Below are 23841 nucleotides of genomic sequence, written 5' to 3'. Positions count from 1 at the left end.
AGAATTTTGTGTTTTCAAGGTTATAGTTTTCTTTGGTAAATTGCTGTAAGTATATGTGGAATAAAGGAGCAACCTGCAAAGTTCTTACACGAGCAGCTTCTGTCCCCTTACCTTGATACAGAGAAATGATTACGTGTTTTGAGACTTATTTATTTATAGCAAACTGCTTAGCAACTTATTTACTTACTTATAGGAACTTACAGTATTGCTTATAGTATTTTGAATATTGCTAGGAATCCTGCTTGCCCAGACTGTTCTGTGCAATTTTACCAAGGACTACTGTGTTCATAAAACAAAGCAGTTCACTGTGAAAATCTACCAAGAACTATGATGTTCAGCAAAATATTATGGTTTTGTCCTTGGGGAACAGGTGTGCTCTAGCTAGTTGTGTCTTGGTAAAGATAGTCATATATGGATGGTAGAAGTTCTATTTGTTCTCTTATATAAAATAGAATGAGTAAACCGGCTGAAAAACACTCTTGGTATTCAAGAAATTGGCCAAGAGAATCTGCACATGCTCCAGGGAAGGCTACGAGCCTTCCTCCCATAGACACCACCCCCTCCCCCCAACATGCCCACCGGGAGGCAATGCACAGCTGCAAAAATAACATCAGCCACTGACAGCAGCCTTTCGAACTAACCCAGCCTTACCCGTGCATATGTACGTTTGTGTTATGTAATCCAGTGAATATGGATATCCATACTCTATCAGTTTTTGGTAAAATGTGCAGGGGGCGTGCAAGCTTTGTGGAGAAATACCCTTGCACGCTGGCGCCGGAGTAAACATACCTGCTTTACAACTCTATTCGAGATGTGGAGTCTTTTTTTCCCCAGGTCAACCTTCAGAACTCCACACTCTGCCATCCAGTAAACACCACTGTTTACCTGCCAAAATATCAAACCCCAATATATTTCCTTTAAAAGGACTTAAAGCCACCTCCAGCGCTGTCATCCTCTTTCCCTCGATTAACAAAACTATATTCTCACTACAGGACATTTTTCTATCACCCCCACCACACCTACTATATTTATAAACTTCCTCGATGGTTTAAGTCCTAACTCAGTGGCTTGTCTGTTTAAGACACTAATTTGGGGCCCTGTATCAGTTAAAACCTCTAAACTTAGCCGTCTAGACCCACAGGGATATGTATGTAAGGTTCCCTGTCAGCAGCCCATTGGCAGGAATTCACCACACAGAGTGGGCAGCCCAACCCGCAAACCGCAGCTACTAGTTTTTTGACTCTCTCAACTCCCTCCTCGATACTACAAAAGGGTTAAATTTCCCTTCCTGAGGGAGTACATTGCCCATGTTTCCTTTTGTTCTCGAGTTTTCCCCTCCAGCAATTCCGCCAACTTTAAGCTATTATATCCACATAATGTTGCCAGGAGTACCCCTAGTACCAAGCCTTTCGACAAAGATGATTCCTTCCTAATAATAAAATGGACCTGATTTACCCCGGAGCGGTTTAAACTCTCTACTAGGAGGCTGCTCGGGGGTGGATCTTCCGACTGACTTGCCGAACCCTCTGGCTTCCATCCCGCCCCCACCTGGGTCAGTCCAGCCCATCTCTCGCCCATCAGTTGCCAGATCCTCTCACGCTCTGGCCAAAGGCCCCAGCTACGGTGAGGCCCCGACAACAAAGGCAGTCAGGAGCTGCTGCTCTTCAGCAGCCAAGAAGCCCTGTTTTCATTGGGTGGGTGCATCTGCCACACCCTTTCTTTGGGACCAGAGCATTAGCTTAATAAAAGAAAAGAAACACCTCTTGCTGCTTAGGATTCATCAGCACGTGCAGTTTTCCTGATGTTATTTTTTGGCATAGAAATCAGTACATTTTTCTGAAGTCCCTCGTGTAGACTCCAGGTTACATTGCTAGGCTGTACTGAAGGTGGGAATCAAAGAGCACCACACATCTTTGCTTTGTCAATGGAGTTTGCCCACCAGGAACAAGAATGAAGAGCCATAAGCTAGCTATGGGAAAGAGAGACCAAAGGAGTGAAAAAATGTACTGCTTTCCACAGCTATTCACTTGCACAGATTGAACAACAGCAATGAACTTCTGCTGTGATGCTCTCTGGAAAACACTTCAGAAACCAACACAGTTTGCATATTTTAAAGCAAACTGCAGCTTTGTAGGAGCTTCTCTAGTAGACATTTAACTGCTTGTAACCATTCTCATACCAAACTCATGCCTTGTCTAATGATTGTAATATGAAAGAGACTGTATTTGACAATGCAGTACTGCAGAGAGCCAAAGGCTGGCATTTATTAATAATACTTATCTGCATGATTTATTGTGCTATAATTGTGTATTTGTTGAGAATTAATCCCAAACTGGGTTACATTTGGTACAGCTCTAAACCTACAGCAATCCATATGATAAGACAGTGTTTGCTTGTCTATCATCTTTAGAGAGGTTTGGCCACTTGTTCCAAGGTACAACAACTATATTTGGTCTAAAGAGGAGATAAAGGAGAATGTCTGTGTGACAGATAGTTTTTTTTAGTTCAGCTCCTCAGCCATGTAAATAAGAGATCAGAATAAATTACTTATATTACTTAAATAAATTTTCATATACTTTTTACAGATACTTACCATAAAATCAGTGCCTGTTATCCCATTTCCTCTTCCCTCTTCAATCCAAATCAAACCTTTAAGAAATTGTGACCTTATTTTATATTGTTCATCTGGCAGAATAGTGAAAGATAAAGAACATGAGGTGAAAAGTAGGGGCATACTCCAACACAGTGTGATATATTGCAGGGATAAACAAAACATTAAATTCCAGTACTAGGATAAGTTGAATTTTTAAGACTTACTGAACTTTTTTTTTTTTTTTAAACATAAATTTTGCTTTGAGAGTACAGTTTCATTGTCCAAAGTCCCAGAAGAACCCTGACAAATATTTAGCGTTTAACTATACTGTTTAACTGGAGTCAAATGATTAGATGCCTACAAACAATCAGAAACACAGGTATCTCCAGAATTTGAAACAACCTTTGGAATCACTTCTTTGCATAATACAGTGTGAATCCATGGTACCTCCACTCCTGGCTGCTAAGGGTGTGTTAAATCCTTAAACAGAAATGAAATACATTGGATTATTAGCCATTATTCACAGTCTTTCCTGGTAGACTAGTAAACTACTATATTTAGCCTCCCAGGCTTGCTGCATTAATTATGGGCTTAAAAGCTCCTTTTAAGCACTTATTTTCATACTACTTTTCCTAATTTTTTTTGTTAAATAAAGAATTCAAAATCAAGATTTGCTGCATTGTGATCTATGCTTCACATCAAATTATTTAAGACTACTGTCATTTCCTTTCTTGACTTGAAGTAAGAAATACAGAATACTTCACCCACACACTTTGTCTTTCATACTTGGTTCATAAAACACTTTGCAAATGCCATTCTGTCAACTTATGTAGTTATTTATCTATTGATTCTGTCTTATCTGTATTAAGATAAGAATTGATATGGACATGCTAAGCTGAGGACTTTCACAATGCCTGTTGTTGTCGTTCAGGTCTAGTTTAACTTTTTTATAACCTTTAACAAAACCAACTACTTTCTTTAAATCTCTGAACTGTTGATTAGCTACTCTTTTTCTTTCCTTGGAAAGTGAAAGGTATCTGAGACTTACACTGTTTAACACATTACTAGAAGTACCAGATGTTAACTGGTCAAACCATTGTTATAAGGGAGCTACGGAAATTATGTTTCAGGAAGATTGTTCATCTTTCAGAGATTAGAATGAGATAATGCTATAGTGAAATGCACAGTTGAAGGCAAGTAAACAGCAGATTAAAAATGCAGCTAAGCATGTACAACCAAATCATATTCTCTCTTTTTATTTACAGCAAATGCAGAAATAAAGGTAAATATGGTAATACAGGCAATGAAGGTGAGCTGGTTAAAATGAGTATCCTCTTCAGTCTCACAACACAGTTATTAGCACCATGAAGAGAAGGAGTGCCAACCCTTACTGTCTTTCTGTATATTACTGAAAGAACTAATCTCCTTGAATGTCAGACAAACTGCCTAACTCTTAAAAGGCTGAAGTAGTCATTCAAGCACCTTTGATAGGGCATAAAAATTAGCATGTTTAAAGGCAATGGCACATTTTCAAAACTAGGTAGGCAATGCTGTAGTTTCATAATGAGTTTAAACCAGATTAAGCTGGCAGGGCTGCAGAAAGTGGCCCCATTGTTCTTCAGTAGCTCTATTTCTCTTTGTGTCAGCACAAGCATTTACCTTCCAGTTAAAACTAAACAGTTGGGGGTTTTGCCATGTTAGTTTTAAGTAAGATCAGTTCTCTGACCTGGTTCACTATGCAGCTGTAAAAAGCTTCCTCAGGAGGGGGAAGATGGCAGGGAGGTGAAAGGGGAGTAATAGAAACACTTCACTTGGCATCAGTGCCAAATGCTGCTGCTGCGGACTGATTGTGAAATTATAGCATAAAATGCAAATAGGTTGCCTGCCTCTGGTGATTACAGATGGGACCTCACTGACTGTCCTGGGCTATAGGGAAGTAGAAACCACCCTAAAGATGCCTGTACAGAGTAGCTGAAAAGACTTGCTTTAAAACAGTACATTTTTCATATAAAAATAGATTTCTTAATTAAAAGGAGAAAATTTTCTTCCCCCCCCCCCCCCCCCCCCAACTTGGACTACCTCCTAACATGCTGTATACACAGACCTAAAGAGTGTAGTTGTTTAATAGATATGAACAGAACAAAAAGAATGAATGTGGGACTAGAATGATGGTTGGACTAGATGATCTTCAAGGTCCTTTCCAACCTAGTTGATTCTGTGATTCTGTGAATTTTCAGAATACTAAGTGGATACATGGTGTGCTTATATTTTAACTATGCACAGGGGAACTAAATACACAGCCTAAGTCATATAGAAATATGGGAAAACTAGACCCACAATATATCTTGTCTACAGTTTCTAACAAAGGCTTGAGTCGTTTGGGATTCATATGGATTGATAAAATTAAAAAGGAAAAAAGTAATAAACTCTAATGGAAACCATGTTTCTGTTCTGTTGCCAGAAGGGATTACAATATTCTGAGTACTATATACCTATCAGAATGAAAAGCAGGAACAAAAAAGGGGAAAGAAACAGCATGGGGCCAAGGAAGAAAAACAAACGCACATTTGTTTTTGTATCTTACAATGTCAATGATTCAAAGGAGATCGTCTGAGATAACAAATAGATCTTTCATCTTTTAGCCCACCAAACAGTGAAAAACCTCAGACTATTGGCACAGTATTTTTTGAATAGGAATGGGGAGAGTGGAATCTCCTAACAGATTAAAAGCCTTCACTTAGTTTTCAAACAGGGCTTTCAGATGCATTTTCCGGAGACAGAAGATGGTGTTTGGGAGACTGATTTGCTTCTCTTCCCTCTAAAGATTTTGCAGTAGATTTCCTCTTCCCACTACAAATGCTCTTAAGTACAGTAGAGTTGATCCAGTTGCAGGGACAGAATTTATCCACCATTTAAGGGATTGATGACCAAGTTATACAGGAGTCTCTGGCTTCAGCAGTTTTTTTGTGTAGCTGCATTTTATTATTATTTGTAGTGTGTAAATTAAGGGCTACATCTGCTATGAGAAAGATGGAATTTTACTTTCCATGGAAATTTGCCTTCAACACACAAGAACACCAGTGAAATTCAAGGTCTGCCACACAGGTAAAACTCAAAACTTTCTGAGGTTGACCTTCCCTCACATCTTAAATGAAATTTGTCTAGAAGTGATCAGTAAAGACAGAAAAGTACTGAAAAATATAACAATACAGACAGCACTGTTTTATTTTACATTAAAACTTAATTTTGAGATTATCCCAAATCATGAGCTTCAGGCAGTAGTCAGATGTGAGGTTGATTAAACTAGCTTGGATAAGATCTGAAATATTTTGTCTTTTTGGTCCATTTGCTCTGTGCTATAACAGGTCCTTTCCTGGTTGTAAGTATGAACATTATTTATGGCCTCTGTAACATACCACTCACAACCGATGTCACCAGCTAGGTCTAGTCAAGTATTCAATAAATTTTTCAGAGAAATATTTTCTTCAAAACATGTTTGGCAATTGTGATTCTCAGGAAATAATGGTCCTGACTCAGCTTTGGGTTTTGTAGCTATGACTAGGAGAAGCCAAAAATCCCAAATTTGAACCAGATTCTTCTAACTTCACTTCTCAATGGAGAAAACAGTCCAAATGTATCCAAAATCTGGTAATTTCAATTATTATAATCTGCTTGATTTCAACTGTTTTTAAATCTGGCTCGGTTTAGGATTTATGTTTTCATCTTGCAATAGAAAAAACATCTGCTTTTATGAGATTTCTGATCATATATAAGAAGATTTCTCCAATTAACTGTAATGGGAAGATAGCTATTGTCTGAATAAGAAAATGATTCTTCTATGCTCCATCAGATTGTCTCATGTCTTTCTTAATATTAAGGTCCACTTGTTTTTGTCTCAAATATAAGAGCTTATAAGTACACAACTCAGAAGTAGTGACTCTACTTAGAGTCTTCCCATAATCTACTTAGAGCACTTATATAGACTATAGTCTATATGTACATTCCATTCTCTTTTACCTAAATCAGATGCCCTCATTTTAAAATGCACAAAAATATATGGGAATTTATCCCATTTAAAAACTGGATATGTCTCACATGATTATATCTAAAACCTGTTCATTAGTTTCACAAACTGTAGAACTTTTGGAATCTCAGATTTTGCCAGTAAATTTTCAATTTTTTTATGCCATTCCGTAGCCTCTAGTAATATGACTGAAAAGATAATTTCTGCTACTTCCCACATCCGTTCCGCCCTGCCCTGGACAATTTTCATGAAACAGGATAGATGCTACCACTGTTCTAGATTGAAATTTGATGTTATGCTCTACATAATTACCAGAACATAAAAGATATCAAATAGCAGTGAAAAGTCATATTTGATGAGCTGTTATTATTGTGATTATACATTTATAAATGAAAAATGTAGGGGAAATGCTGAGATATGCCTCTTTTAAAAAGTAGCTGGAGGAGTCTGGAAAAAGAGACAGTGTGCACATAACATCTGAAGTGTGATACTTTTGTTAAGTATCTTATCCACAAGAGGAAGAAAACTACTGTTACCATGGTAAGATGTTATTATTCATTGTGAAATGATATCAACTGTTAAAAGTAATTTTGTAAATCTAAAACTTACTGAACAACATAAGCTTCAGGAAAAAAAGAAAACTAAGAAAGCTTTTGTGTGGTCTTTGGCATAAAACCAAAACAAAATCTGGAGCAAATTATGGTTCATATAAACAGTAGAATCCAGGGTTTGTCTGACATCATTTATGGAATTTTAATTAATACAGAGACTGGTGAAGCTGTCAGACTACAGAGACTGAAGCAAAAAATTAGGAGTATGGAAATACATTGTGTACAACTCCATTTTATGTAATCTATTTTGAGTGCCATCTCTTTCCTTTATATATCAAAATAAAACTATGAAATTAAGGTTTGCTTGCCTCTATTGTTACTTTTCCTTCTCACAGAGATGTTTTGGCTTCCTGAACATTTATTTAGAGTGCAACATGATTAACATACCAAAAGATGTTATTGTGATATTTTTATAATGTTGAATGTCTAATCTTTATAGATGAATTTTTATTATTATTCTAAACTGATATTATGACATTTGTTTTACCCTACAGAAACCTTTAAACTTATAGGGATTATTCATTGTTTGGAAGACATTAAGATAGCCTCTGGGACTTTGAAAAGCAGGTGGAAAATAATTCAAAAAGCTAGATCCTGCTCTCCTTTGTGTTAATGTGAATTAAGCTTACAATGAAACAATTGGGAAGGGAAAAAGAAACCCCAAGGAATAAAATCAAATGGCAACATAAGTTCAAGTAACTAATGAGATCAAATACTGAAACTTTTTATTTTCTTTCTAAACTGTGGATGTTCAGTCTGTGTAGTATCTGAGCCCCTTAAACAGAATAGAGCCTGCCGTTAAAATGTATTTGTCATGAAGAGCAGTGCTATGGCCTTTTCAAAGGCAGAAAACTACATTGTGTCTTCTCAAGTTTAAATAGTAAATTTGAGGTTGAGGCTGCTCCTGGATACAAACTGAGTTTTTCTGAACTCATCCTTAGTAAGGTGTCAGCTTGACAGAAAAGATGGTCCGTCCCTCCATCAGTTAGCTAGGCTGATTTCTGGCAGCAGGAAGTCTATCCTTACTTACACATCTTCGGGAAATGCACACAGTTATTCCTGTGAAGACAGTAAATTACACCAGTCCAACTGGGAGTAAGCCATAGTTTATCTCTTGTCTTTTCATTACAATTAATCTGCTTCTATTTATGTTATAAAAACATAATGTACCTCATTGCTCTTTAGATAATTCTCCAATGACAAATTAGTGTTGGTGAGAAATGGTAGACAAATTCACTTGCCTTTCTGTTCTGTAAACCAATGAACCCTAGGGCAAAGAATTCAAGGTCTATAATGGCACATGCAGTCTCTAAAGTAAAAGATGGGGAAATAGTTTGAATTAAAATTATTTAACTAGCTTGACCAAGTTAACTAGCCTGAATATTTGTCTGGTTCAAGAAAAATAAGGTTAAAATGAAGGGTTAAATATGAAAAACAAGCAGAAATTGGTGTAAAAAAAATTAGTATGCAGGTCACAGGAACTGAGATGGAGAAGTAGGTCACATCACATCTTTAAGATGAAAAAATAAAGAAGAAAAAATAATAAAAAGGGTGTGGGAATTTCCTAGAAGAAAATTCAAAGGCAGAAACATAAAACATACAATGAGTGGATACAATCAGAGAAAATAAACAAAAGGCTTGAGTCAAGTGGAAATAGTGGCCTGAAATTAGAGCCATGTGTGACAAAAGGATGGAATAAATGTAAGTTAAAGAAACACTTTGCTTTATAAGATATTGGATATATGGGAAACTGGGTCTAATTGCTAAGAAAAAAAAAGTTGAATATAGAAATTAAAGGGCAAAACTACTGCTTTTGGTCAGCTGGTGTCAACACATGGTGTTAAAATGCAATGGAATAGAACAGCACGCTTGTTATTATCATATGCAACCAATTTATCAGCATAAAAGAGTAAAATATTCAAAGGCACACAGCCTGAATACAGACACAGACAAAGCCTAAAGCCAGCAACAATAGAATTATGAACAGGATAAAACACAATTAGATCTTTCCAGTATCTATTCCACTTCTTCACAGTGCCAATTACAGGGATGATACGTGGAGAAGAGGGGCTTCTTGACCTTAGAAGACATGTGGGTTTTTGCAAATAATATGTTTTCATCTATTCCTACCCAGTAAGCAAGACAGCTGAAACATTATTTAAATATGAAAGGGACCAAAAGATGGGTCAATGTAGCATTTGGTGGAGGGGAACTAAAATAAGCAAATTTAAGAATTACAGGTAAGTGTATAAGAAACAAGAAAAGAAACAAAAACCTGGAACTACAAATAACAAAAACCATGGAACTCAAGAGAGTTGAAGCTAGATGTTGTCAGTATTTAGCTCTGTAAGAGAAAAAGTTAAAGAGGAAAATATTTTTAGTCATCTGAGCTAGATAAAAGTAATGGAAAGTGGTAGAATAGGAATGGACAAGTACAAGATTAAGTGGCTTGATTAGACACAGATATGATAGCTCCAATACAGAACAAATAACAAGGAGTACTTCTTAGTTCTTTCAAAGACAGATCATGAAGGTACAGTTACAAAATATGAAAGACTGCTATATTATGCACATAAATGGCATTCGCAATCCATAGGACAGCATGCAGAACGAGATGTTATAACAGTCAAAGAAGCACAGTGAGAATTCAGATACACAGCTTGAAATGAACCATGTCAGAAACAATGAAAATATGCCAGGTCTGGTTTCTTTTCCTTCTCCAACATGATGGTGAAATAAAGAGCTTATATTTTCAGAGAGTGGATGGAGCAATACAGATTGTTAAGATGATAATGTCGCTTAAAAAGTCTGTGCTGCAACTTCCAATTCTAAGAATGCTCCACTTCTGTTTTATAGATAGTACATATATTATGTAAATAAATCTTTGAAACTGGATGTTCAGAGGACACAAGTGGCTTAGAAGACAAGACACCACTCACATATGTATAATTGCTTTAACTCTGGCTCGGATACTTAGCATTTGTTTTTGGTAACACACATGAAGTTTTCTGGGAGCTTTGACTCAGCTCATTAGCAGGCTTACTGCAGCAAAGTCAGTGGATCACAAAGCAAACTGTCTTTTACAGAGGCAGAAGGGAAACAGGCATGTGAAAATGGACTAATGTACACACTGCTAGCAAAGTTCTCAGTGTCACCACTCTATGATTGTACCTGGACTGCTTATCGGTGTAATAAAGGCATATCAATGTGTTAATAAGAACAAAACGTAGTCAGTAGGTACTCTTGTGCCTTGTCCGATTCCCTATATAAACTCAACCTTTGGGCTGAACTAGGACAACAGTGATGACAATACAAGTTTTAACCTATCTCTACATTTGAGCCCAGCACATATTTATTGTGTCTGTTTTATGAAGTAGGAAGTTGGTACATACATGCTGGCTGGCTGACATGCAATAGGCATTTTCCGGTTCACTGTGGAGAAACAAGACTTGATCTTAAAATTAGTTTAATGCACATGTGTTTATTTCACGCAGAAAGAACCTCTACCACTACAAATAAGCTGCTCCTGGGCCTTACGTTCAAGCAAAAACCGAAGGCACATTTGCAGATACCATGTGAGTGACGTTAAAAGCTTCCAGAGGAAAAAGAGGTGGTAGGGGAAAATCACAGTATTACTGCTTGTCAGCACTGGTTGTAGACTTACATCGCATTAAGTATCCTAATCAGGCTGAAGCAAATTCCAATGCAGTATGTTCCATGTATTTCTGGCCTTTTGCAATAATAGGCAAAGTAGACTCTTGTTGAAATACTGGTAAACCTACACATACTTCTTGCTCAATTTGTCATGACCTATTGCTAATCCTCTTTTGTCTCTTGAAACACATTTTTTTGGTCAAGCTTTGTAATTTAAAATCACTGGACAGTCATTTTCATGTTTGAAATTAAAATTGTAATATATTTTTAATTCTTAACATAAATACCATGGGAACAAAGATACTAAAGTATAATTTTCATTACTTACCTATTTATTTTTACAGAATTAAGCTAAAAGTATCATGCAAATTTTATACGTGCCACCTTTCTCTTTTAGGCAAACTTTAAAGTTTATCTTCACTTTTTAGAGTACAATTTAGTAATTACCAGCCATGCCACATTCAGCCAACGTGAAAAACCATTCTGCAGGTTGTCTTCATCCAGAACCATAAAGAATATGGAGTGAATAAGAACATTTGCCTGACAAAGCTGCCAGTGATGCACAGAACTGAATCTAGCTTGCTTTTGAGCAGGTGATGTGCATGCCTTCGTACTGACAGCAGAAAATCTTTCAAGTTGGAGGTGAACTAAGGAGATAAAATATGGATGCAGTAGATATGAAATAAGAAAAAAACTGCTCTGGAATACTTTTATGACCATAAATATGTTTCATCTTTATGTAAGACTAAATTGCCTCACCTCAGTATTATACATTTAGGGCTCACATAATTCCACAATGACATGAAACTGAGGTGCTTAAATTAAACTACGTTGTGCCGATATCTTCCAAGAATAACTTCTGTACAGTACAGTTCACACAGCTGTATTTTAACATTAACTGACAAAAAGAGAGCACAGACATAGATGCAAAAATAAGAGTGTTCCTAGCTCTAATAGAAACAGCGTGAGCTCTGTAGAGGACAAATAGGCAGCTTGAGAAACAGATGGGGCTGCTGAACACTTTCATGATAGGTAGCTGTTTCTGTTTTTTTCCTGACACATAGTTCACTGATTAGTTCATCACCGCACAAAGTATAGAGTTCTTCTATGTAATTGCCTAGAACATTGCTGTTTGGGGTATTTATTGTAGGTATGGAAAGCCATATTTCATCACCTTGCTTCTACAAAACCCCACCAGGCCTTTATAAATCATGACCTAACAAGTGATTAGAACTGTACATTTTGATGGCTATTTAAAATTTATCAAAAATTGTGGGATCTAATTGCTTGTAGAAAATGTGCATGTTTGACAAGTGCACAGAAAGCAAACAACAACAAACTCTTAAAGCAAGTTTCATTTGACTTTGTCTAGAGAGTCCTTGCCTCATTTTATATAATTTCAGTTTATATAATTTCAATTTATATAAATTCAGAGGTATTGGTATTTTAATACATTATTTAATCTCACTCAGACATGTTGAGCATACATGATAATATTCCATTAATGTATTTAATCTCAGTATAGTTTGGAAAATATAGTTTGGAGATTTGATAACTGGAGAGCTTTATTAGCACTTTATGAAGTCTCAAGATTTTTCATAGCTATTTCTATTTGCGGTTCCAATAATTTAAAGTCACATAAGACACTGCATTAAAACTCTAAAACCAATTATTTCAACTGTTGAACCTCAATGACATTTCAAATCAGCAATTTTGTATGTCTAAATAAAAACATTTTTTCCTGAACTTTCTTCTTGAAAATTAATGTATTTATCATTGCAATTTCCCCTGAGACTGGCAAATGCCACACTTTTCCATTTTACAGATGAAGAAATGCAGCATAAAAACAGAATTCCTTGCCCAAAATCAGACAGACAGATTATGGCAAAACTATAAACTCTAAATTCCAGGATGCCACTGTAGTCTTTGGATCACTCTTTACAGAACTACCCTCTCTGTCAAATATCAGCTTTAAACTTGTTGACTTTTGAAATTACTTGTCATGTCCAGCTTAGACGAGGGAGACAAGTGACCTAGATTTGTATATCCCCAGTGGAGTGGACAATGGTGAGGAGTCTCAAAGTCCAGACTTTTATTAACTTCCCACAATGTACTAATTGGATACAGGATAATTGGCTAAGTGTATAAGGAGTTATGGCAAGTGATATAGTATGCCTTGTGTTACTTAATGGTAGTGAGGGAAAAGGTGAAAAAGGAAAGGAGAGAGAGAGAGAGAGAATAGAGAAATAGAGATCACCGGTCAGGGTTCCTCAGTCCCATATGACTTCATCAGGGAAGCATCGGTCTTCTTCACTTCATGTCTTCTTTTCTCTTTCTCTCTTTCAGTCCTTGATCCCCTTCAATTTATACACTCTTTCCTTGGGTCTGTCCCCTAGGTCAACTCACATACCTATGTATTCCGTGTATGGGGAGGGGTAAGGTGCTTCATGGGATGATGTAATTAGCATGATCTTGTTGAAATTTATTAGTATATTCAGGGGTGTCAACTTTAATATGCATTTCATGGATAATGAAGCAACAGTCATTCACCAGACAGATGGCCCTTGAAACTTTACAAGATGCCCCAGAGCAGAACCATCCTGCCTTCACAGGGCTCCCTTCCCCAGGTGCATGGTGTGCTATCCAGGCAGCCTTATCAGCTCCAAACTCCACACTATCCACCCCATGACTATAGTTTTGTGTTTGAGACATTCCTTGGCTCGGAGGGTCTCCCTCCCTGTCCACCCCCCCCCCCCCCCCCCCCTTATCTCTCTCTGGCTGTTTTTTCTCACAGACCTGTTTCTCTCAGGCCCTTTTTCAGGGAGTTACAAGTCATCAAAATTTGTCCCATCCCTTGAAAATGACAAAGATGTGTGAAATGCTTTACAATATTGGGAAAAACAGGTGTTATTAAGTTTTCAACAAAGTGAAGTGAAAGCCCTGAAATATGAAAATGACAGCATTTCCCTCTAGTGGCTTTCCCAATATTTCTTAGTATCAATAAGACAATTTTTTTTCCTTTAGCTTTTCTCTTTTGGCCTATTATTTCAATACAGATTTTTTTCTCTCACTGAGTAACTCAGTATTTAAATTTCTTCCAAACAAATCTTACTTCTTCCATTCTTACTTTATATAAGAAAAATGAAGAGAAGGAAGAAGAAAAATTTTATCAGTTTTTTTTAAACTCTAAGACATTTGAGTAAATTATTTACATTCCCACATCAGTTTTAAAAAAAACCCAAACTATGCTGAGGATTAGAGCTCTAGCAGCAGTTCTTTCCAATCTTCTTCTGGTTTTCTCCTTCCTCAGTTCATTGCTAATCACTATACAAAGGCATTTGATCATCCTGAAAGCATCCTAACTCTCAGGAAAAAAAATCATTTTAAGTATTTAACAAAATCAGCTTTCTTCAGGAACTTAAAGTTGTAAAAACAAACAAAAAGAAATCAAGAATATAATTTAGATTTTCATATTTTGCTTTAAGAAATTATATATATCAATAAAAATATTTTATTTCTAAAACATGTATAGGATAAAATAGAGGAGGTTTTTTTAAATTTCGGAGGCTGGTAATTCAAAAGGCAAATAAGGCTTTACAAATAGATGATACTGAAAGCTTGGTTGTTGCTGGGTTTTTGATTGGTGGTTTTGTGTGTATGTGTCTGTGTGTGTGCATGCTTTGGGTTTATTTATGGTTGGTTGGTTTTTTAGTGTTGTTTAAAAATTTTTAAAAAATTCAGAATGAATTGCTTCTCTAGGAATATGAAATAGGTAAGCACCAACAGGTAAAGATGATAACTATTTCTTCCCATGAACTGAATTCACCTTTATTACTGTTAAATCAACAGATTTCTAACTCATTAGATTATTTCCATTTGAATCTGAAACACTGTTTTCTGATGCAGATCAACCACCTACCAATGCTTTTTCCTCTTAATTTTCAGTACAGAGAGGAGAGCTGGACTAACTTAACAATAACTTGAGGCTTCAGTGGACTCTGCATACCAGTCTATTGTAATGTAATATTTCTTCTTCATGCTATTTATTCCATATAGAGTGTGCTGTTAGAGACAAAAAGAGCTTTATTATGGCACTGAGCTTGGTTAGATTTAGGGATCAGTCTGGATAGGGTTGGCAGGAATATCAGTAGCTTCAGAAGCATAAGACGAACAGTCAAATGTTTTTTCAAGAAAGCCTCTAAGCAATTATGGTGACTGTATATAGCCTTTATTAATAACTTCTGTAGAGAGACCACACCTATATTTAGCACATTGCAGAGTATGTAGGGGGAAGGGAGTTCAGCCTATTTAGAATATATGTAGCTTTCTGCTTTGGCTTTTTAAACTTATAAAGCGAAGGAAGAAAGGAATCAGTGACAAAAGCAAAGATAGGAAATCGTTCCACAAGAATCCCCTCATAATGATAATCCATATTCAAATTTAGCTGACTGGTGGGATGAGAATCTGGTGGTAATTTAATGTTATTTCTTAACAGTACTATTCTCAAGAATATTAAAACATCTGTCGCTGATTTCATGTAACACTCAAGATGACTACGAAAAGTCAGTTATAGGGATCAAGTGAATAGCTGCTACTGGTACAGCACAGAGAACAATCCCAGCAGTTGACTATTCAACAAGTAATTTAGCTATAGCTCCCTGCACATTGCAACATTAACTGGTAACCAAGGTTTGTTCAAATCAGACCTCATTGAGAAAGGCACCTGGCAAATGATTGAAATGAGCCATATTCATTACAGATCGAAGTGACTGTTAATGAAAAGTAGTGTTTTAAAGATAACAAGGTAGCTTTCTGTGTTTTATCATATAGATAAACCACTAAGATGTTGCACATAACAGCAATTCTATTATTTTAATGAGAAACTCCCTAGAGTTACTTGAACATTCTTTTTCAAAACCAGCTCTAATTTTAATTAAAACAAAATAGCCCAAAATACTTAAGGTTATATAAGGGAAAAAAGATTGGAACCATCATGAATTCTGACATCTGATTGCAATCCAATTTATTTCTTACTTTCTAAACTTGAATGATTTATAATTTTGTTCTTCTATCTAAAGGGAGAATACGTAATTCTTTTTGAAACTCTGTTCTTTTAATTAGCCTTTGGTGATAGTTTCAGATTTAAAAGGTGTTCATTTTCAGAGTATTTTCTCCTGCTGCTTAAAGAAAAATGGAGAAAGATAGGATGAGATGAGGGCGCCTGCAGCTATTGCAGCCTCCTGTTGGCTTGTTTGACAAGATCTTACCAGTGCAGATGGGAAATAGGCTGTTGCAGAGATGGATATTAGTACAAGAACCAAAGGAAAAACACATCTCATACTGAGACTGATCAAAGATCAAGTATATAGGTATGAAACAAGAATAACCTTTTTAAAAAATCATGCCAGTCTGGTTCTTATGAAACACAGAAAAAGGAAAGATATCTCACACTGGGCTTGATCTAAGGTAAAGAAAGTAAATATAAGGCAAGAATTGCCTTTAAGATATTATGTGTACGAAGACAGTCTGGTCCTTACAAAACAAAAAATCCTACAGAAATGGATTTGGGTTTTTTTAAATCCAAAAGAAAGTAAAACTTCAAAATGTTAATGAAGTAAGTCTTGGAGAATGTTCAAGATGCTGAAGAAACTGGCAAATTAAATTATAAGTAGAAAAAGTTTTCAGGGTTCTTGCCACATGTCAATGAGAGGTTGGTGGTACAATGTATAAACACCACTAAGAACCTATACAAAATGAAAATCACTGCCTGTATATCAATGACCTACTCCTAATAAAATGCCTTTAGGGGCAATGAACAATTACCTAAATAAAAAAGTTAAAAGAATTTGTAATAAATGAAGTCATGCTGTCAGTAGTTTAAAAAGTGAAAAGTATTTTGAAGATTCCCAGGAGTAGGATGACGCCAACTGTTGGCTGCCATTTTCATTAAAACCTATTAGAAAACATTGGTAACACTAAGCATCAAAGTAGTTTCCAACCAGAAAAGCTATCTTTTTTAATGTCTCCATTTCTTAGCAATTAAAAAATATTTTCTGATATTTGTTCTATTTTCTGGGTAATGTGGTTGAAATTTGAGTAATTTTAGACAAGCTTTCAATAGACAAATATTTTTTCCATATCAACTCTTATATATATTGGATCCCTCAAGACAGATACCAACATCTGTACATATATAAGGAATAAATGTATTCCTATACTTAACCTTCTAGAGAGAACTGTATCTGCTGAAGTTGTCTCAATAGCCTATATTTTATGCTGGTATAATTTAGAAACATTTACTTAACATCAGTTGAACTTAAAATTTTTTATTCTCAGAGCTAAAGGACCAGTTTCTAAAAGACATGCAAGTAATCAGAAATCTTTGTAAGAACATGGATTAAATATGTACTTCCTGGTCCTTTTGGGAGAGTTATCTTCATGGCATGGAATACATCTCTTTATTTCACTTCATCAAGATCTTTTGAGTCAAGGCTTGCACTGCATCAGAAAACAGCATGATGGAGAAGGGGGAGAGAGAGATGAAATAAAGTTTTCATAAGGAGTCTCCTTGATGCATTTATGCAAGTGAGTAAATATTTACAAACTGGTGACTCATGAGCACTTTCACAAGTGAGAAAACTCTTTATAAAGTAGTTTGTTGCACTGCACTTTCTGTTTTGAAAAAGACAAATTTCTTAAGATCTGTATCTTGGTTTTTATTTCTTTCTGTACTGGTGTGGTAAAAATATTCCTTTTTAAGAATTTTCAGGTTTTAAATTTTAAAAATTTGTAATATTTTCTTCCTTAGAGAGAAAGAAAAAAAGAGATCTTAAAAAATTTTAGTAAGGTAACAGAGAAAAAGAACCTGAAGGTCTCTTTACACTAATGAAACTAGTTCTGGTCAGTACAGAAGCAGTATGGAATGGGAATTGAAATAGTTTTGAAGAAAACTCTATCCCTTTTTCTTTTAAATGTGTTATTGTTACTATATTTTCTCTGAAACATATTAATCACATACTTGTGAGTCTATCAGTTGTCTGGTGAGAGACAGCAAGTTCTTTTCGAAGTACATGGTCTTTCATGAGAGTTCATAGATTAAATTATCTTTTTAACATCTCTCCTGTTTTCCTGTCTTTTGCTTAGTTGAAGCAGTCCTTGTGATCTGTAGTCTGTACCACTAACTTCTTTAATAAAGTGAACAGGCTTTTCTTCTACTGAATTATTTTAGAATGGAGCAGTTTAGGCCTCTGTGAGAACTTCTATAGAAGATGGGAAGGACAATTATCTTCAGGAATTTCCTAAAATTCTTTTCAAACAGCTGCTTTCTCTGTGTATAAGAGAACCTGGGTTTTGGCAAGAATGTCAGGTATTTTCTATAACTGTTATAAAGACCCTTTCTCTAGTAAATTTGAGTGATGTTTAAATCTGGAATTATTAAACAAGCCTTAATTTTGTTCTACGGACATTCTCTCCCTTCTTTGAATTCTTTCAGTTTCTTTTAATTAAAATTAATGTTGTTTTGAGAATTTCCCACAGACAATGCCAATGAGCAAACCATTAAATACCCTTAGGAAACAGTGTGAAAGGAAACAGTTTTCAAGATCTACTATTAATAGCAGTGGTGAGTAAGGATCTGTTTTTCTTTCTGGAAAAAGCACGCAACGATACAGGGGTAGCTAAGCAATGCTGAGGACTATGCTAACTTGAATTGTTTTTATCAACAGATGAAAGTGGACATAAAAATGGTAATTTCAAATCAAAGAAATCTGCATTTGCATTCCTTAATGTCGATATTTTATTCTAGTTTTAATATTTATCAATACAATGAAGAATGGTCACTGTTCAAAGACCCTTTATTGTCCATAATTTATTTCATTTCAGTGATTACTCCTCTAGTGGTCTTCAGAAGTTGAAAATAACAGCAGTTACCATATTAATAATTAAGAATAACAATCTAACATTTAAAGTTTTCAAATTTAAATAAAGCTGTATTAGCGAAGCATTTGAAGCTTGTTGCTTAATGGTAATGGTTTCAGATCTAATGTCAGATTAAGTAACCATGGTGAACATTTTTCCATCTGGTAATGCAACAAAACATGTTAGCATTTTTCCAATAACAAAGAAGATAGTTTCTACAGCTGTATCTATATGTATCAGAGTTCAGAGAAGTATGAATCTCTGTGCACGTTGTTCAGGGCATGTAGTTCAGGGGAGCTGAATATGGAAAAATGCATTAACTTCTGGAATTATTTTTTTTTTTCCAGAAATGTTGAATATCAGTTAAGGTACTAGAAAAATACAGTGCTAGAAACAACAAAAGGATAGACATTTAATCTTGCCATTTAGTTATTGTTCATCATGGTCTTTCTGTAAGTGAGGTCTGAAGATTTACTCCCTGGCAGAACTGTGGCTGTTGAGAAGCCATGCTGTGGAAGTTTACAGAAAGAGACTGAAGCTCCAGTGCTTTGCCTGCAATTAGAGAGCTCAGTTTAAAGACCCTGCGAAAACAAAAAAAAAGAATCAGTTCTGCACTGCCAATAACGTGGACCAGACAGGAATGACAGAAGGCAACTGCCTGTGCCTGTCTGAAATTAAGTGATAGGTTTAAAACTACCTTAGGAAAAAAATCTAAACAGAAACAAAGAAATGTAAATGTTCTCACAACAAGAGTAAGGTTACATTTTCCATTGATGATTGTTTACAGATAACCCTGACTCATGCTTCATGTGCTCCTTTTCTGTCTTCATTTCAACACTGAATATTTACTGGGCCTTCTCATTTGTAAATTTTAATCATTTTGAAATACTTTTATTCAGCATTTTTGTTTGTGTTAGAATTCTGTTAGAACCACTGACTGAACTCATTCAGCTTTTGTTTTTCAAAAAGAGATGCAGTTCTAAACCACTCCCAGAATCTGCAACAGACTTCTCTTTCATTTTCCTAGTATTTAAGAAACAAGCATTCAATCAAACAAAAGAACTTAATAGGACCTAAACAATTCATTAATTGCTTTGTAATTCCAAAAAAGCATAGGAGATAAACAATAACAAGGGAATAAAACATGCAGCACCTAAGTGATGGGCAGGGGCAGTGGAAGGAAATGGGAAAAAACAATTCAGACAAAAGCTGGTGATTTTCTATTTAAGAATAAACTTGTGCATGCCCAAACACACACACATGAACACAAGATATGAGGGAAAGAGGACAAAATTTTTACATTTTGGTTATTTCTAACGGAGAAAGGAAAGAAATATCACGTATTAAAAAAAAAACCAACCCAAACAAACAAACTCAAATTTGCCTCCAAATGAAGAAAAAAAGCAAAGAAATAAAAGCTTGTACAACTTTTTCTTTGGCCAGATGAACTATATTTAGCTTCTCCAAAAGAAAGTTTCACTTTTTCTTTCTCCTGGATAGAAGCCAATGTCAGAGTGGTGTGTGTTGGTTTAGCACAATGCAGCTGAGGAGTGGTTAAGGGGCTTTATTGTCCTGCAACTGGTCCAAAAAAGAACAGAAAAGAATGAGCTCTCAGTTTTTGTTAGGATTTCTAATTGTTCAGCAGTCAAAAAAAGAAGAGCTCAGTACTTGCTCTCCATACTTGTATTGCTGGGATCTTCTGGTTCAGCATTCTTAGTGCAGTGTCAGTGGCTATAGAACAACATAAGCTGTGTGCAGCAAGCGGACTGTAGACTCAGCATGGGAAAGTGAGAGCCAAGCTGATTCCACTCATTGACTTTAAATCATTTTATAGGCCACTACATTTTGAAATTATTCATTTAAATTATGATAGATTGCATCAGTTTATATCCAGAGAAGCAATAAAGAGGAAGCCTACGTTCACCTCTCAATAATGCAGCCTCTCCCAATATTGTGTCTCAGTAATAGTAGGAATACTATCCCTTATGGCTTTTTTGATACTTAAAGAGCATTAGAGCTCAACAACATGCTATGCACTGGTAAACATTATTGTTTGACTGATGAGTCCACTTTTTTGAGGAATGATTGTAGTACTATGAAATCAGGTAATAAAGAGTTCAAGCACTACAGGTTTGCACTTAACTGCAGTTTATTATATTCTAGGAGTGATACAATAGTGTTGAAAAGATACAGTATAATTCAAGTGCTTCCCTTTCAGCACATAGTCACTGCTACAAGCAGCTACGTTTTGCAGAGATAGAAAAATGAGAGTTTGGAAGAGGCCTTCAGAGGTCAGGTAGTCAGACTTGTCACTTTCCTCCTTCCTTTCCTTCTATACAATCCTTTGGTAGTTGTCTTCTCCTGCTTAAACAAAACCAGTACCTTTAGCTCCTAAACAATTTAATGAGCCTCCGCTTGACTGACTGTAGTCTGACATGTCCTGAGTCACATTTGGGGAAGGCCGTCTTACATGTTGAATAGCAGGGAACAGGTACTTCTCTCAACTCACTAAAATACTGCAAAGACAGGTCCATGTGTTGTTAGCAAGAGCACACTGCTGGCTTTTGCTCAGCTTGCTGTTCACCAGAAATCCTTGGTCCTTTTCTGCAGGGTAGTTCCCTGCCCGACCATTATCCAGCCTGTAGTGGTGCTGAGAGCCATTCTGTCCCAGGCACAGGTCTTCACCTTTATCTTTGTTGAACTTCATGCTTAACAGAAGATTAAGCAGAAATACCAGTGTGGAAGGCAAACCACAAACCTCTTAGGACAGCAGCTTACATTGACTGTCCCTAGGTCCCATAACAGAAGAGTGTCCTTGACTACTTTTACTTGTGGCTTCTCCTGTGGCACTGGAGATGATTCATCAGACAGGTGTGGTTCTCTCAGGTGTCTGCCCTGCCAGAACTTGCTCTCTCACTCCTGTTGACACAGCCTTATATTTTTTCCACATCTGGAGATGGAGAAAGAGTCTTCTGGTGTCCAAGAGCTACCATCTTTCAGCTTCCACCACTGAGGAAATCTACCTATCTTGACCGTATCTTTTGGCAGTCCCTATTCTTGTGGGAGGTGGAGCTTTGATTATTCCTGTCTCTCCCCCACCCATAATTGAAAAAAAAAAAAACCAAAACCCTTTGATCTCTCATTTATTCCCCTTATGCTATACAGTGTGCTCACCACAACCCTCACCTGATGACTCAGTGATTCAACCAGAGCAAACACCACTGATGAAGATGTCGTCCCCACCAGCTACAGCCTTAGGGAAGAGCTACAAAATCAAATTGCTGTTGAATAAACAAATAGTCACTGCTTAACTAGGCTTTTCTCCCACTGATTTAACCTTCCAACCCTTAAGTAGTTTTTGCTTTTTTTTTCCCAAGTATGTTAAGGTACACCACATGTAGTAGTATAAATGCACCATTAAACTAAGAGTAAAAAGGTATTCCTAGCTCTGCCTTTTCATTTCCAGTCACACACATAGGGAATGAATATTTCCCTTCCACACATGCAGGCTTCTGGGGATTGGATTTTAGTGTGTCTCTGTACAGTAGGTAGCCCTCTGGCACTTCTTAGATCTGAACTTCAAGGTGTGACTGCTTTAAGCATGCGTTTCAGAACGAAGCTAATTGTCACCTCTTTAACACTGATACATGACATCATCATCATTTAAAAGTATGGTGGAGAATAAGTAAGAGAATCTGTGGATGATCACCAGCCAGATTACTTTAACATTTAGATGATGAGTCTTTGAGTATGTTTCCCATCAGGGTAAGTCTCTAAATGAATATCTACACAATATCATTATCGGTGAAGGAAAAGGCAGCAGCTGTATTTAATTAAAAATTCATACAAGCTTTCATAGTAAACATTCTCTATTTTACTTGGTTGTATCTTTTGCCCCCAGGGCTCTTGACCAAATCTGAATTTATTTGGAAAGACTGAATGCAAATGGTCCAGCCATTTTTGCACATGATGAGGATGAAAATGTATATCCTTTTTTCTTTTTTTTTTTTTTTTTAATATTATTCTATTATAAAAATATTTTCTTGAACAGCTATATAGCTGGAAAGGCTGTTAATTGAAAGCTGAGATTTCATTTGGCTTCTGAACAGTCTATGCTGAGGACACATGGCTGTCTATGTTCCAGTATTAATTATCTTGAATTAAGATTGAAAAATTGAGGTCTGCATGTAAACACCCATTCCTCACAAATAATTTCTTCTACATTTATAAAGTTGTACATAGAGAGTGGTTGTGTTTTATACCCAGGTATAACTTAACTTGAAAAGTGGAAGTTATACAAAGAGTAGGCTGGGCTGTATAAATGCTAGTTTCTTGGTATATATGGAGACCCTGAGAAACAGGATATAAATTGCATGATATTCCATCCTATGCTCACAAAAAGCTAAAAAATATTGGAGAATAAGCTTCTGTTGCTAATTTAGTTCTGTAAACAGATTGTAAAACTCAATATACTGTTCAATAAAGTACTCAACAGTCAGAAATTTTCCTTGTTAACAATGTACATGCAGTCTGTAAAGAAGTCTATGCTCCTTTTCACTCCAAAGAGAGGACTCAGCACAAGGTCCTTCCATCTTTTTTTTTTTATGGCTTATTCTATCACTAGGTGAAATATTGTTACCTTTGCAAACACCCACACTCCCCAAGAAAATTAAGATGCTTCTTGCAGAAACAAGATTATTTGATATTCAGCCTGATCTTTAATGTCCTTCTATATAAAATTTACTTAGTCCACCATAAAAAGGCAGAAAGAAATATAAGAGAAAAAAAATGAATTTTATGCCTCATGTTATCAGTTTCTGTATTTCACCCATTTTATATCTCTTCTTTACCATCTTCTAAATCCCTTCTTCTTGCTCTTTGCTCAACAATGTTGCAGCCTTTAAGATCTAAGTCTCTCTTGAACAGACTGTGCAATAAAGGTGTAATAAATTTACATAACAAAACCCAGTAAATCTGAGGAGACAAGTCAAGGTCCAGAACTTGGAGATGAGTGTTTACTATACATACCGTTGCACAGTGTG

The sequence above is a fragment of the Athene noctua genome, chromosome 6 (assembly GCF_965140245.1).
Source record: "Athene noctua chromosome 6, bAthNoc1.hap1.1, whole genome shotgun sequence".
NCBI lineage: Eukaryota > Metazoa > Chordata > Aves > Strigiformes > Strigidae > Athene > Athene noctua.
This window is presented reverse-complemented; position numbering follows the sequence as displayed.